Source organism: Paramormyrops kingsleyae, chromosome 10, assembly GCF_048594095.1.
Source record: "Paramormyrops kingsleyae isolate MSU_618 chromosome 10, PKINGS_0.4, whole genome shotgun sequence".
Classification (NCBI taxonomy): Eukaryota; Metazoa; Chordata; class Actinopteri; order Osteoglossiformes; family Mormyridae; genus Paramormyrops; species Paramormyrops kingsleyae.
This window is the reverse complement of record NC_132806.1, coordinates 24,838,326-24,855,524: the sequence shown is the minus strand read 5'-3', so window position 1 is coordinate 24,855,524 and position 17,199 is coordinate 24,838,326. Positions and strand designations below refer to the sequence as shown.

Here is a 17,199-nt window from a genome sequence, read left to right as displayed (position 1 = left end):
TATGTATGCAGCACGGTCATGTTTTTAAAATGTGCTAATATTTGCGGGATGGTGGGAATAAAGCGTATTTAAAAGGGGTACCTCTCGTGGAATCTACCAATCTTTAGCAGCTTTTGAACCCTGAGCCACACGGGGACTGGGGTTTTTAACCGTGAGACTCGACACCTAGCTACGCATTAGATCCTTACTTCAGCAATGGTCCCCATGTACCCAGTGTAGGGTCAGGTCCATCGCAAGAGAATGTCTCCGCCGTGAAAGAACGATCCACCAGCATTTTGTGTATCAACGAATCTGTAATCATTCTTTCCATTCATTATATGCTGAGTTTTCCAAAATTGTTTTTTAGCTGAAGCATCAAAAGCTGTAACTTCGAGTGCACCTGGTTTAATAGCATTTTATTTATAACAGTAGGAGCTTGTAAACTGCATTTAGCGGTCGCATGAAAACACATTAAAAACTTTAAAGAATAAAGCTTTAGTTATTTTTAATAAAGACGGCTTTCTAGTAAATGGTTTTCCTACAAGGTGACCCCGCGGCCTATACTTAAGACATCCGGGCGCCTGATTTGAGATGTTTACTGAGGACGGTATGTTAAGTTAACAGTGGTGACTGAGCTGCACCGTGTTTGACTCTTAATGAAACTTAGACCTAATTCAACAGAACCAGTCGTCATCCACTTTGCAGTGAGATTTCTGTGCGAAATGTGAACAAAGATTCATTTTCTTACTTTACCACTTATCGGATAACAAGGGAAATGGCAGCGGCAATAACCTACACAGTTATTTGTTCCTTCCATATGTATATATATAGCACCGCAGAACGTTTTGCACTTTTTTGCACTATTTGTTTATTGTTTGTTGTGTGTTCTACATGCATGTTTGCACTGGAGGATCTGCTTTTTATTCTCATTGTACATGAGTATAGTGACAATAAAAAGGCATTTCATTCATTCATAATATGTCGGACACAATGGCTCTGAGCACCAGGGAGTCCGCCGTGAGGCGCACGAGCTGCTAGCTGATGTAATGCTGCGAACGGTCGGGGCTCTGACATTCTTAAGGTGCGGCTATCTATCCCCGAGACACTTTAGCCAGGAGCGTGTATATTTGCGCTTATTAATGCTGCAGTGTCAGGGTTTTGCTGACTCTTATAGGAAGCTGGCTAGCAATAACATTTTTAGCTGGTCTTTTTCATTTAGTACATACACGGTTTAGAAGAAAACCTAATCACCATTAAAAAAAATAAATAAATAAACGTACAAAACTATTGAAATCCCCCAGAAGCATGTGCATATTTTTCTGGTTTGCATGTTGTGTGTGTGTGTGTGTGTGTGTGTGTGTGTGTGTGTGTGTGGTTACCTAAGCACAGTCGGCCTAGTGTTTGATAGGTGATGGAGAAGCGTACGGTCGTGGGGACAATAAACTACATGCGCCTATGCCAACATGTGTTTAAGTATAGCGACAAACATGGACGCTTTCTTTAACGTAAAACAGTTAAAGGCTCATACGGTTTTGTTTACATTTTTATTTTTTTAATTTCAAGTAGCCTCTAATCACCTTACATTAGTTCTGATTTACTGTAGTCACCAATCAGAGTATTTTAAAACAATGGCACTGAAATGTCACCACATGTTAAAGCTAACAAAGTAACATGATTATATCAGCGGAACAAACCAGTCGCCGGTACGTATAGACAGATCATGTGTTGCTCAACAATCGACAGCATTTTGAAATCTATTTGTATTTAGACAAATATATTGGGAATAAAGCGTTGTGTTTTAAAAGGCAGACATTGAGGTCGAATTTAAATTGGTCACAATTGTATTGTTTTCCGCAGCTAGAAGTGTCGGCTGAGGTTGATTTTAATTGGCATGTCAGTTTAGGATTCTTGCAGTAGAAGTTATGTAGTGAATTGCGGTACTCTGAAATTAAGTGATATGTGTATTAGAATCGTGAAGCGTCATCTTCCTTTGTTTTAGGTTCACCCCGGGCATTTTATGAATTGTAATGTAATATCAGACAGTGTGTGATGAATTTCTGAAGGCCTGTTATAGGCCTATATGACAATTTCGTGGAAACGTCTCATGGAAAAATGTAGTTGCAGTTTGTCAGGACTAAAGACTGGCTAATGTGACATGGTGAACAAGTCCTGTGGTTAAAGAATGCCGGCCTGTTGCTTAAAACATTGTGTTGTATGCCGAATGTTTCTTGCCCATAGACTACATGTTGCTATACTGTTCCTTTATAATATTCAACTATTATTTTTTAAATCATTTAATGAAATAGGTAAATACCTCATCATTGATGACTATGGTCCACCTGAGTGACAAGTAACCCGTCCTGGACAGAGGTTTCTTCAAGGCCTGTTGTGGGAACCCCATGGTGTAGGATTAAGAGAAAGAATACAGGGAGTGGTACAAATGAGCAGTTGTCCTGCCCCCTTTTACTCATTTTGGATGCTTAAATTACTAAATTGTGATTTTAATGCTCATCTGTATGATTCTATGGTCTGAGCGAGTCTCCAGTACTACATGAATGGTAAACTTAAAAACTCTACTTCTCTTAGCTTAATGATATTTTCTTTTACTGTGTACGATTGGTAGAAATGAAAATCGTGATTTGTCTCTCAGCTTGTGTGTGTGTGTGTGTGTGTGTCTGTGTGTGTGCGTGCGGTGTGTCAACAATGGCAATTATTCACTAAATTCTAAACAAACCCACATATAAAACCCCCTCCCCACCCACCCCAGACACCTATAAAACACAGCATTCTTGCTCTCACCCCCCACTCATTTTGTGAAAAAGCATGTCTGTTGCCAAGACTACAGCTCGTGTCTTGAGTCGTACATACTATGACCCCAGCCACCCGGGGTCATACGGAGGGGCCTCCAGACTGCAGAGAGCCGTGCAGGAAGATACGGGGGAAAAAAGTGGCTACTGATGACATCAGAGAGTGGCTGTCTATGCAAGACAGTTATACTTTACATAAGCCGGCTAAAAAGAATTTCCCCAGGAGCAGAGTGTTTAATACCGAGAGCCATGTATCAGCGGCAGGCCGGTTTATGCGACATGCAAGGGCTGGCGATGTACAACTACCCCATTATGTCACCCTTAAGCAGGCAACATGTGTACCACCCTGTATAATCTATCTACGCCACCAAATGACCCAGGGTTTTGATGGCGTAAAATAAACACGGTCAAGTACTTGTTAGCAATAACGACACAATGTTTTCATGACTCAACTCATTTTATTTAGAAAGCATATAAAAATGAGCAGCCAATCACATTTTGACAGACGTTTACACACCAGCCATAGGGTGCTCGCATGTGTACAAATTGCAGAAATCATTAAACGCCTCATCTACAGCATACTCACAATCACCGTCTTCAGCGAAGCGTTTCAGCTCGCGCAATTTGGCCCGTACATTAATTTGGCCTTTAAGTTCAGAAACTAACACATCGATTGATGCATGTATTTTTACAGGAGCGGTATGAGGGTGAAACATGGCCACCGCCTTTGTGATAATATGTTTAAGCCGTGGCCTATACAGCTTTTTGAACAGCTTTTCAAAATTGTTAAAGAAATAAAACGGTACAGGTTCATAGCGACACGTGTGCTGAAGCAGGCTAGGGTGTTTCACAGTACAGCCGATACAGGTCGCCTTCAAGTCATCTTCGATTAGCCGATCCAGAATAAAGGCAAGTGACCCTTTGATTATCTTCATGGCAGCTACGGTGATGCCGCCACACCCAGAATCTCCAGATAATGATGGAGCCGCAAAACGATCGCGGAAATCATCCAACATCGATGCAGTAACCCGCGATGTATCCATTAGGGCAGAGTCCGCACGCGGAGGTTGTGACTGGAACAGAACCCCATACGGGCACCATGATGCGGCCTGCCGCGGAGTGTATTGAGGAAGCTCTGGTGGCGTTGTATCCATTCGCTGTCCAAAAGTATAGAGGGTCATGGATGGGGATCGCTGGGGGTTAAGTTGAGGAGAAGACTTGTTGTGCTGTATCGACCCAAAAGTAAATTCAGACATGTCCTCCAGGAAAAGGGCTGGTGTCTGGGGAGGTTGGGGAGGGGGTTTTATATGTGGGTTTGTTTAGAATTTAGTGAATAATTGCCATTGTTGACACACCGCACGCACACACACAGACACACACACACACACACACACAAGCTGAGAGACAAATCACGATTTTCATTTCTACCAATCGTACACAGTAAAAGAAAATATCATTAAGCTAAGAGAAGTAGAGTTTTTAAGTTTACCATTCATGTAGTACTGGAGACTCGCTCAGACCATAGAATCATACAGATGAGCATTAAAATCACAATTTAGTAATTTAAGCATCCAAAATGAGTAAAAGGGGGCAGGACAACTGCTCATTTGTACCACTCCCTGTATTCTTTCTCTTAATCCTACACCATGGGGTTCCCACAACAGGCCTTGAAGAAACCTCTGTCCAGGACGGGTTACTTGTCACTCAGGTGGACCATAGTCATCAATGATGAGGTATTTACCTATTTCATTAAATGATTTAAAAAATAATAGTTGAATATTATAAAGGAACAGTATAGCAACATGTAGTCTATGGGCAAGAAACATTCGGCATACAACACAATGTTTTAAGCAACAGGCCGGCATTCTTTAACCACAGGACTTGTTCACCATGTCACATTAGCCAGTCTTTAGTCCTGACAAACTGCAACTACATTTTTCCATGAGACGTTTCCACGAAATTGTCATATAGGCCTATAACAGGCCTTCAGAAATTCATCACACACTGTCTGATATTACATTACAATTCATAAAATGCCCGGGGTGAACCTAAAACAAAGGAAGATGACGCTTCACGATTCTAATACACATATCACTTAATTTCAGAGTACCGCAATTCACTACATAACTTCTACTGCAAGAATCCTAAACTGACATGCCAATTAAAATCAACCTCAGCCGACACTTCTAGCTGCGGAAAACAATACAATTGTGACCAATTTAAATTCGACCTCAATGTCTGCCTTTTAAAACACAACGCTTTATTCCCAATATATTTGTCTAAATACAAATAGATTTCAAAATGCTGTCGATTGTTGAGCAACACATGATCTGTCTATACGTACCGGCGACTGGTTTGTTCCGCTGATATAATCATGTTACTTTGTTAGCTTTAACATGTGGTGACATTTCAGTGCCATTGTTTTAAAATACTCTGATTGGTGACTACAGTAAATCAGAACTAATGTAAGGTGATTAGAGGCTACTTGAAATTAAAAAAATAAAAATGTAAACAAAACCGTATGAGCCTTTAACTGTTTTACGTTAAAGAAAGCGTCCATGTTTGTCGCTATACTTAAACACATGTTGGCATAGGCGCATGTAGTTTATTGTCCCCACGACCGTACGCTTCTCCATCACCTATCAAACACTAGGCCGACTGTGCTTAGGTAACCACACACACACACACACACACACACACACACACACACAACATGCAAACCAGAAAAATATGCACATGCTTCTGGGGGATTTCAATAGTTTTGTACGTTTATTTATTTATTTTTTTTAATGGTGATTAGGTTTTCTTCTAAACCGTGTATGTACTAAATGAAAAAGACCAGCTAAAAATGTTATTGCTAGCCAGCTTCCTATAAGAGTCAGCAAAACCCTGACACTGCAGCATTAATAAGCGCAAATATACACGCTCCTGGCTAAAGTGTCTCGGGGATAGATAGCCGCACCTTAAGAATGTCAGAGCCCCGACCGTTCGCAGCATTACATCAGCTAGCAGCTCGTGCGCCTCACGGCGGACTCCCTGGTGCTCAGAGCCATTGTGTCCGACATATTATGAATGAATGAAATGCCTTTTTATTGTCACTATACTCATGTACAATGAGAATAAAAAGCAGATCCTCCAGTGCAAACATGCATGTAGAACACACAACAAACAATAAACAAATAGTGCAAAAAAGTGCAAAACGTTCTGCGGTGCTATATATATACATATGGAAGGAACAAATAACTGTGTAGGTTATTGCCGCTGCCATTTCCCTTGTTATCCGATAAGTGGTAAAGTAAGAAAATGAATCTTTGTTCACATTTCGCACAGAAATCTCACTGCAAAGTGGATGACGACTGGTTCTGTTGAATTAGGTCTAAGTTTCATTAAGAGTCAAACACGGTGCAGCTCAGTCACCACTGTTAACTTAACATACCGTCCTCAGTAAACATCTCAAATCAGGCGCCCGGATGTCTTAAGTATAGGCCGCGGGGTCACCTTGTAGGAAAACCATTTACTAGAAAGCCGTCTTTATTAAAAATAACTAAAGCTTTATTCTTTAAAGTTTTTAATGTGTTTTCATGCGACCGCTAAATGCAGTTTACAAGCTCCTACTGTTATAAATAAAATGCTATTAAACCAGGTGCACTCGAAGTTACAGCTTTTGATGCTTCAGCTAAAAAACAATTTTGGAAAACTCAGCATATAATGAATGGAAAGAATGATTACAGATTCGTTGATACACAAAATGCTGGTGGATCGTTCTTTCACGGCGGAGACATTCTCTTGCGATGGACCTGACCCTACACTGGGTACATGGGGACCATTGCTGAAGTAAGGATCTAATGCGTAGCTAGGTGTCGAGTCTCACGGTTAAAAACCCCAGTCCCCGTGTGGCTCAGGGTTCAAAAGCTGCTAAAGATTGGTAGATTCCACGAGAGGTACCCCTTTTAAATACGCTTTATTCCCACCATCCCGCAAATATTAGCACATTTTAAAAACATGACCGTGCTGCATACATATAACAAAATGTATGTACAACTTTTATTTTGAATAATAAAATACCTGTACATGTTGCATTTTAAAACTCATTTGATAAATGTACACACACATTTTTGTACAAGTTTGAAAAATAAAACACACGTGTACATGTTACATTTTAAAACCCTTGTGCAACTTTGAAAATAATAAAAAAAAACTTCATGTTATATTAACAAAATCTGCTTTGATAAAGAGCCTACAAATTTTTTGCAACTTTGTTTTTGTAAAATAAAAGCCACGTTCATATTAGATTTCAAAACTGATTCGCAAAATGAATGCATAAAACTTTGTACAAACATGCTTGCGCTGCGTACACATAACAAACCGTTTTTGTACAACGCGTCTAGAAAATAAAACACCCGAACATTTTTAAAGCATCTGTACATCTTACTTTGAAAAACTTTCATGTTACATTTTTTAAAACATCTGTACATCTTACTTTGAAAAACTTTCATGTTACATTTTAAAACATCTGTACATCTTACTTTGAAAAACTTTCATGTTACATTTTAAAACATCTGTACATCTTACTTTGAAAAACTTTCATATTACATTTTAAAACATCTGTACATCTTTGAAACACTTTCATGTTACACTAACAAATTCATTCGATGAAATATTTTTAAAGACTTACAACACCCTTTTTGCGATGCTGCTAGTTTTACATTTCGGTATCCAAAAGGCAGTTTCCCCACTAGGCAACAATCTGCGTTTGTCGTAGACGTCCCTGACATTTTTATTGAGGTCTATTAAACGTTTTCACGTCGCGTTTGATTTTGTTATAGTGCGGCATTATGGGGAATTATCCCGCTGCCTTTCATTTAACACGCTTAACCTTCGGCCTATGTTAGCTTTCTGTTCCTGTCTCTTATGTTAGACGGGTCGGTGTCAAGCAGCACGTGTCTTACAGTACATCAGCCATAAGATACCCTCAAAACAATTATTTATCATCCAATTTGTTTCTTACTTCTTGGTTACCTTGTTAGGCTTCCTTATCCATGAAAAGATTGGTTTTAATATTTTTGGTGTGGCTTTCTGGACCTTTCTTTTGACAGCATTCCTCTCGTTTTCAATAAAAAATAATGATAAAATAAACCTCTAGAGAATTATATAAATAAACTGAACTGGTCTTATCTTACCTTACATGTGTGGGGATGCCTTACCTTGATTTTGTTTTAATTTATTTAGTTTAAATAGAGATTCCTGACAAAGTCAAAAAACTTTGATGCAGTATATATTTCGAAAAAAAAGGTTCTTGGGTGTGCTATATAGAACTATAGGGGTTCTAACCAGAGGAAATATAACCATTGCCTTCAAAAAGGTGCCATTTCTTTTAATTGAGAATGTCCAAGGAGTGTCATATATGTACCAAGCTAAAAGGTTCAATATGGAGCCTTTTGTTTTAAGAGTATGCACAAATATATGTGGTGCTTTTATGCATGTTAAACTTAAAAATGGGTCGGTGCCGACCCTATCAGCACCGGAAGGTTATTAATAATGTCTCTAAGGATGGTAGCAAACAGGGCTCTTGGGCCGTCGCTTCACCAGACGCTGCGGGTGGCGAGTCGTGTTGAGCAAAGTAAACCGCATCATTTTCATCATTATTAGCGTTGTTGATGTTGTCTATTTCATTTAATAGCGCTTCAGGTATAGGAGGGGGGGTGTTGCTCCATCCATACCTGCTGATTCAGGTCTTGCGTAGATTTTCTCTTGACCGGTCCGTGCCGTCTCTCTTGTACATAAAATAATAGAGAATACCTATTATTAGAATAAGTTATTTTTAATGTATAGCGTTTATCATATGTATAAAAGAAATAATATACTCACTATATGGAGTTTTCTATCCGCAGTGTCTCCCGTAGAGAAAAAAAAACAAACCCAAAATAGCTGAATCTCTAAAAATAAAATAATTATTTTAAGTTATTTTATTGTATTGTGTTTATCATAAAACACGCGTAAAATATCATAAAACACGCGTAAAAGAAATAATATACTTACTCTATGCAGGTCCCATGTAGTTTTCTCTTTCCAGTAGGGCAATGCCTTGATGATACGGGGTGTGGGGTACTTGTGTCTCTTTACCAAAGGAGGGGGACCCTTCTCAAGGTAATAAAAATTTCACCGGTTGCTTACTTTTTAGGATTCTTTAAGGAGAAATATACGTCCTGTCAAGTTTTATCTGTTGTCTATTTCGATGTACGTTTTAACTGCGCAGACGGTATGGGGGGGGAGTCGGGGGGAAAAGACAAAATTTACTGAAATACAAAATGTCAAACTTGATGTGTGGCGGGGAGTCGGGGGGGAAAAGACAAAACTTTAACAAAATTTACTGAAATACAAAGTGTCAAACTTGATCTGTGCCCCAAATTACAGTTTGACCGGGATTTGACCTATCGGGATGTACATAGGTTGCATGAGGAAAAACACAAGGCCAAACTGCTACTGCTGCAGGGGGGTGTCGGCTTTCACACACACACACACACACACCCAAACTACTGCTAAGTGTTTTTTACTGGACGTCAGACCCAGCTCCTCCTCTCATTCTTAGCTCCAACTTGGTCATTCTCACAGGATTTCTTTCAGTCTCGCGCAGCACAACTCTCAGCTCTCCGGCATCGCTCTCTCCGAGTCCTTTGCGGATTATCCAAAGCCATGGGACCTTACCACGGTACCGCAACAGACACAGCATCGCTCTCTCAGAGCCCTTTTCTACAGATTCTCCAAAGCCACGGACCTTACCACGGTGGTACAGCGTACGCTCACACTCCATCAGGTAACCCACCCCCACTCAGACCCAGTGTTTGGGACCTTAACGCACCAACCCCCCTGCTCAGTCCCCCCTGCTCGGCACCCGGTGGATGCAGACAAAACACCACACTCATAAGCACTCTCCTAAAAATTAAAATAATAATAATTACATTATAATAAATAATTAAATAATAATACATAATTAAATTATAATAAATAAATAAACTATATACAAATAAACCCCTATCCCAACGCTCAACTGGCTCACAGCCAAAAAAAAAAGCCCCCCCTCCCACTACCTCATGACGTCACCCAGCTTGCAGCCCCCGCCTGTCACTTTTTGATTTATTTGACCTTTGTGACCTTTGACCCAACCTGTCACTTTGACATAAGCGGTATTCTATCTCTCTTTTTTGATTTATTTGACCTTTGTGACCTTTGACCCAACCTGTCACTTTGACATAAGCGGTATTCTATCTCTCTCTCTTGACATTCTGAGTTGTTTTCATGAAACCTGCGCTTCCCCTACAAGAGTTCGACCTACCATTATAGGAAAACGTGTTTTCGTGAAGAAATCATGACAAACTAACACAAAATGAAGATTTCATTATAACTTGACATTCTGAGTTGTTTTCATGAAACCTGCGCTTCCCCTACAAGAGTTCGACCTACCATTATAGGAAAACGTGTTTTCGTGAAGAAATCATGACAAACTAACACAAAATGAAGATTTCATTATAACTTGACATTCTGAGTTGTTTTCATGAAACCTGCGCTTCCCCTACAAGAGTTCAACCTACCATTATAGGAAAACGTGTTTTCGTGAAGAAATCATGACAAACTAACACAAAATGAAGATTTCATTATAACTTGACATTCTGAGTTGTTTTCATGAAACCTGCGCTTCCCCTACAAGAGTTCGACCTACCATTATAGGAAAACGTGTTTTCGTGAAGAAATCATGACAAACTAACACAAAATGACGATTTCATTATAACTTGACATTCTGAGTTGTTTTCATGAAACCTGCGCTTCCCCTACAAGAGTTCGACCTACCATTATAGGAAAACGTGTTTTCGTGAAGAAATCATGACAAACTAACACAAAATGACGATTTCATTATAACTTGACATTCTGAGTTGTTTTCATGAAACCTGCGCTTCCCCTACAAGAGTTCGACCTACCATTATAGGAAAACGTGTTTTCGTGAAGAAATCATGACAAACTAACACAAAATGAAGATTTCATTATAACTTGACATTCTGAGTTGTTTTCATGAAACCTGCGCTTCCCCTACAAGAGTTCAACCTACCATTATAGGAAAACGTGTTTTCGTGAAGAAATCATGACAAACTAACACAAAATGAAGATTTCATTATAACTTGACATTCTGAGTTGTTTTCATGAAACCTGCGCTTCCCCTACAAGAGTTCGACCTACCATTATAGGAAAACGTGTTTTCGTGAAGAAATCATGACAAACTAACACAAAATGAAGATTTCATTATAACTTGACATTCTGAGTTGTTTTCATGAAACCTGCGCTTCCCCTACAAGAGTTCGACCTACCATTATAGGAAAACGTGTTTTCGTGAAGAAATCATGACAAACTAACACAAAATGACGATTTCATTATAACTTGACATTATGAGTTGTTTTCATGAAACCTGCGCTTCCCCTACAAGAGTTCGACCTACCATTATAGGAAAACGTGTTTTCGTGAAGAAATCATGACAAACTAACACAAAATGACGATTTCATTATAACTTGACATTCTGAGTTGTTTTCATGAAACCTGCGCTTCCCCTACAAGAGTTCGACCTACCATTATAGGAAAACGTGTTTTCGTGAAGAAATCATGACAAACTAACACAAAATGAAGATTTCATTATAACTTGACATTCTGAGTTGTTTTCATGAAACCTGCGCTTCCCCTACAAGAGTTCGACCTACCATTATAGGAAAACGTGTTTTCGTGAAGAAATCATGACAAACTAACACAAAATGAAGATTTCATTATAACTTGACATTCTGAGTTGTTTTCATGAAACCTGCGCTTCCCCTACAAGAGTTCAACCTACCATTATAGGAAAACGTGTTTTCGTGAAGAAATCATGACAAACTAACACAAAATGAAGATTTCATTATAACTTGACATTCTGAGTTGTTTTCATGAAACCTGCGCTTCCCCTACAAGAGTTCGACCTACCATTATAGGAAAACGTGTTTTCGTGAAGAAATCATGACAAACTAACACAAAATGACGATTTCATTATAACTTGACATTCTGAGTTGTTTTCATGAAACCTGCGCTTCCCCTACAAGAGTTCGACCTACCATTATAGGAAAACGTGTTTTCGTGAAGAAATCATGACAAACTAACACAAAATGACGATTTCATTATAACTTGACATTCTGAGTTGTTTTCATGAAACCTGCGCTTCCCCTACAAGAGTTCGACCTACCATTATAGGAAAACGTGTTTTCGTGAAGAAATCATGACAAACTAACACAAAATGAAGATTTCATTATAACTTGACATTCTGAGTTGTTTTCATGAAACCTGCGCTTCCCCTACAAGAGTTCGACCTACCATTATAGGAAAACGTGTTTTCGTGAAGAAATCATGACAAACTAACACAAAATGAAGATTTCATTATAACTTGACATTCTGAGTTGTTTTCATGAAACCTGCGCTTCCCCTACAAGAGTTCGACCTACCATTATAGGAAAACGTGTTTTCGTGAAGAAATCATGACAAACTAACACAAAATGACGATTTCATTATAACTTGACATTCTGAGTTGTTTTCATGAAACCTGCGCTTCCCCTACAAGAGTTCGACCTACCATTATAGGAAAACGTGTTTTCGTGAAGAAATCATGACAAACTAACACAAAATGACGATTTCATTATAACTTGACATTCTGAGTTGTTTTCATGAAACCTGCGCTTCCCCTACAAGAGTTCGACCTACCATTATAGGAAAACGTGTTTTCGTGAAGAAATCATGACAAACTAACACAAAATGAAGATTTCATTATAACTTGACATTCTGAGTTGTTTTCATGAAACCTGCGCTTCCCCTACAAGAGTTCAACCTACCATTATAGGAAAACGTGTTTTCGTGAAGAAATCATGACAAACTAACACAAAATGAAGATTTCATTATAACTTGACATTCTGAGTTGTTTTCATGAAACCTGCGCTTCCCCTACAAGAGTTCGACCTACCATTATAGGAAAACGTGTTTTCGTGAAGAAATCATGACAAACTAACACAAAATGAAGATTTCATTATAACTTGACATTCTGAGTTGTTTTCATGAAACCTGCGCTTCCCCTACAAGAGTTCGACCTACCATTATAGGAAAACGTGTTTTCGTGAAGAAATCATGACAAACTAACACAAAATGACGATTTCATTATAACTTGACATTATGAGTTGTTTTCATGAAACCTGCGCTTCCCCTACAAGAGTTCGACCTACCATTATAGGAAAACGTGTTTTCGTGAAGAAATCATGACAAACTAACACAAAATGACGATTTCATTATAACTTGACAGAGAGAGATAGAATACCGCTTATGTCAAAGTGACAGGTTGGGTCAAAGGTCACAAAGGTCAAATAAATCAAAAAAGAGAGATAGAATACCGCTTATGTCAAAGTGACAGGTTGGGTCAAAGGTCACAAAGGTCAAATAAATCAAAAAGTGACAGGCGGGGGCTGCAAGCTGGGTGACGTCATGAGGTAGTGGGAGGGGGGGCTTTTTTTTTTGGCTGTGAGCCAGTTGAGCGTTGGGATAGGGGTTTATTTGTATATAGTTTATTTATTTATTATAATTTAATTATGTATTATTATTTAATTATTTATTATAATGTAATTATTATTATTTTAATTTTTAGGAGAGTGCTTATGAGTGTGGTGTTTTGTCTGCATCCACCGGGTGCCGAGCAGGGGGGACTGAGCAGGGGGGTTGGTGCGTTAAGGTCCCAAACACTGGGTCTGAGTGGGGGTGGGTTACCTGATGGAGTGTGAGCGTACGCTGTACCACCGTGGTAAGGTCCGTGGCTTTGGAGAATCTGTAGAAAAGGGCTCTGAGAGAGCGATGCTGTGTCTGTTGCGGTACCGTGGTAAGGTCCCATGGCTTTGGATAATCCGCAAAGGACTCGGAGAGAGCGATGCCGGAGAGCTGAGAGTTGTGCTGCGCGAGACTGAAAGAAATCCTGTGAGAATGACCAAGTTGGAGCTAAGAATGAGAGGAGGAGCTGGGTCTGACGTCCAGTAAAAAACACTTAGCAGTAGTTTGGGTGTGTGTGTGTGTGTGTGTGAAAGCCGACACCCCCCTGCAGCAGTAGCAGTTTGGCCTTGTGTTTTTCCTCATGCAACCTATGTACATCCCGATAGGTCAAATCCCGGTCAAACTGTAATTTGGGGCACAGATCAAGTTTGACACTTTGTATTTCAGTAAATTTTGTTAAAGTTTTGTCTTTTCCCCCCCGACTCCCCGCCACACATCAAGTTTGACATTTTGTATTTCAGTAAATTTTGTCTTTTCCCCCCGACTCCCCCCCCATACCGTCTGCGCAGTTAAAACGTACATCGAAATAGACAACAGATAAAACTTGACAGGACGTATATTTCTCCTTAAAGAATCCTAAAAAGTAAGCAACCGGTGAAATTTTTATTACCTTGAGAAGGGTCCCCCTCCTTTGGTAAAGAGACACAAGTACCCCACACCCCGTATCATCAAGGCATTGCCCTACTGGAAAGAGAAAACTACATGGGACCTGCATAGAGTAAGTATATTATTTCTTTTACGCGTGTTTTATGATATTTTACGCGTGTTTTATGATAAACACAATACAATAAAATAACTTAAAATAATTATTTTATTTTTAGAGATTCAGCTATTTTGGGTTTGTTTTTTTTTCTCTACGGGAGACACTGCGGATAGAAAACTCCATATAGTGAGTATATTATTTCTTTTATACATATGATAAACGCTATACATTAAAAATAACTTATTCTAATAATAGGTATTCTCTATTATTTTATGTACAAGAGAGACGGCACGGACCGGTCAAGAGAAAATCTACGCAAGACCTGAATCAGCAGGTATGGATGGAGCAACACCCCCCCCTCCTATACCTGAAGCGCTATTAAATGAAATAGACAACATCAACAACGCTAATAATGATGAAAATGATGCGGTTTACTTTGCTCAACACGACTCGCCACCCGCAGCGTCTGGTGAAGCGACGGCCCAAGAGCCCTGTTTGCTACCATCCTTAGAGACATTATTAATAACCTTCCGGTGCTGATAGGGTCGGCACCGACCCATTTTTAAGTTTAACATGCATAAAAGCACCACATATATTTGTGCATACTCTTAAAACAAAAGGCTCCATATTGAACCTTTTAGCTTGGTACATATATGACACTCCTTGGACATTCTCAATTAAAAGAAATGGCACCTTTTTGAAGGCAATGGTTATATTTCCTCTGGTTAGAACCCCTATAGTTCTATATAGCACACCCAAGAACCTTTTTTTTCGAAATATATACTGCATCAAAGTTTTTTGACTTTGTCAGGAATCTCTATTTAAACTAAATAAATTAAAACAAAATCAAGGTAAGGCATCCCCACACATGTAAGGTAAGATAAGACCAGTTCAGTTTATTTATATAATTCTCTAGAGGTTTATTTTATCATTATTTTTTATTGAAAACGAGAGGAATGCTGTCAAAAGAAAGGTCCAGAAAGCCACACCAAAAATATTAAAACCAATCTTTTCATGGATAAGGAAGCCTAACAAGGTAACCAAGAAGTAAGAAACAAATTGGATGATAAATAATTGTTTTGAGGGTATCTTATGGCTGATGTACTGTAAGACACGTGCTGCTTGACACCGACCCGTCTAACATAAGAGACAGGAACAGAAAGCTAACATAGGCCGAAGGTTAAGCGTGTTAAATGAAAGGCAGCGGGATAATTCCCCATAATGCCGCACTATAACAAAATCAAACGCGACGTGAAAACGTTTAATAGACCTCAATAAAAATGTCAGGGACGTCTACGACAAACGCAGATTGTTGCCTAGTGGGGAAACTGCCTTTTGGATACCGAAATGTAAAACTAGCAGCATCGCAAAAAGGGTGTTGTAAGTCTTTAAAAATATTTCATCGAATGAATTTGTTAGTGTAACATGAAAGTGTTTCAAAGATGTACAGATGTTTTAAAATGTAATATGAAAGTTTTTCAAAGTAAGATGTACAGATGTTTTAAAATGTAACATGAAAGTTTTTCAAAGTAAGATGTACAGATGTTTTAAAATGTAACATGAAAGTTTTTCAAAGTAAGATGTACAGATGTTTTAAAAAATGTAACATGAAAGTTTTTCAAAGTAAGATGTACAGATGCTTTAAAAATGTTCGGGTGTTTTATTTTCTAGACGCGTTGTACAAAAACGGTTTGTTATGTGTACGCAGCGCAAGCATGTTTGTACAAAGTTTTATGCATTCATTTTGCGAATCAGTTTTGAAATCTAATATGAACGTGGCTTTTATTTTACAAAAACAAAGTTGCAAAAAATTTGTAGGCTCTTTATCAAAGCAGATTTTGTTAATATAACATGAAGTTTTTTTTTATTATTTTCAAAGTTGCACAAGGGTTTTAAAATGTAACATGTACACGTGTGTTTTATTTTTCAAACTTGTACAAAAACGTGTGTGTACATTTATCAAATGAGTTTTAAAATGCAACATGTACAGGTATTTTATTATTCAAAATAAAAGTTGTACATACATTTTGTTATATGTATGCAGCACGGTCATGTTTTTAAAATGTGCTAATATTTGCGGGATGGTGGGAATAAAGCGTATTTAAAAGGGGTACCTCTCGTGGAATCTACCAATCTTTAGCAGCTTTTGAACCCTGAGCCACACGGGGACTGGGGTTTTTAACCGTGAGACTCGACACCTAGCTACGCATTAGATCCTTACTTCAGCAATGGTCCCCATGTACCCAGTGTAGGGTCAGGTCCATCGCAAGAGAATGTCTCCGCCGTGAAAGAACGATCCACCAGCATTTTGTGTATCAACGAATCTGTAATCATTCTTTCCATTCATTATATGCTGAGTTTTCCAAAATTGTTTTTTAGCTGAAGCATCAAAAGCTGTAACTTCGAGTGCACCTGGTTTAATAGCATTTTATTTATAACAGTAGGAGCTTGTAAACTGCATTTAGCGGTCGCATGAAAACACATTAAAAACTTTAAAGAATAAAGCTTTAGTTATTTTTAATAAAGACGGCTTTCTAGTAAATGGTTTTCCTACAAGGTGACCCCGCGGCCTATACTTAAGACATCCGGGCGCCTGATTTGAGATGTTTACTGAGGACGGTATGTTAAGTTAACAGTGGTGACTGAGCTGCACCGTGTTTGACTCTTAATGAAACTTAGACCTAATTCAACAGAACCAGTCGTCATCCACTTTGCAGTGAGATTTCTGTGCGAAATGTGAACAAAGATTCATTTTCTTACTTTACCACTTATCGGATAACAAGGGAAATGGCAGCGGCAATAACCTACACAGTTATTTGTTCCTTCCATATGTATATATAT

At 38.8% G+C, this 17,199-nt stretch overlaps 2 long non-coding RNA genes across 2 annotated transcripts; one reads left to right on the top strand and one right to left on the bottom strand.

Moving 5' to 3' along the window:
• Positions 1-6,912: 6,912 nt before the first annotated feature.
• LOC140593327 (uncharacterized) lies at positions 6,913-9,763 on the bottom strand. The gene is made up of 3 exons (XR_011993614.1): positions 8,826-9,763; positions 8,655-8,722; positions 6,913-8,559 (listed from the first exon to the last, which is right to left on the bottom strand). It is a non-coding gene; the product is annotated as an uncharacterized lncRNA (long non-coding RNA).
• A 3,613-nt stretch (positions 9,764-13,376) lies between these two features.
• LOC140593326 (uncharacterized) lies at positions 13,377-16,391 on the top strand. The gene is made up of 2 exons (XR_011993613.1): positions 13,377-14,544; positions 14,640-16,391. It is a non-coding gene; the product is annotated as an uncharacterized lncRNA (long non-coding RNA).
• The last annotated feature ends 808 nt before the right edge of the window (positions 16,392-17,199 follow it).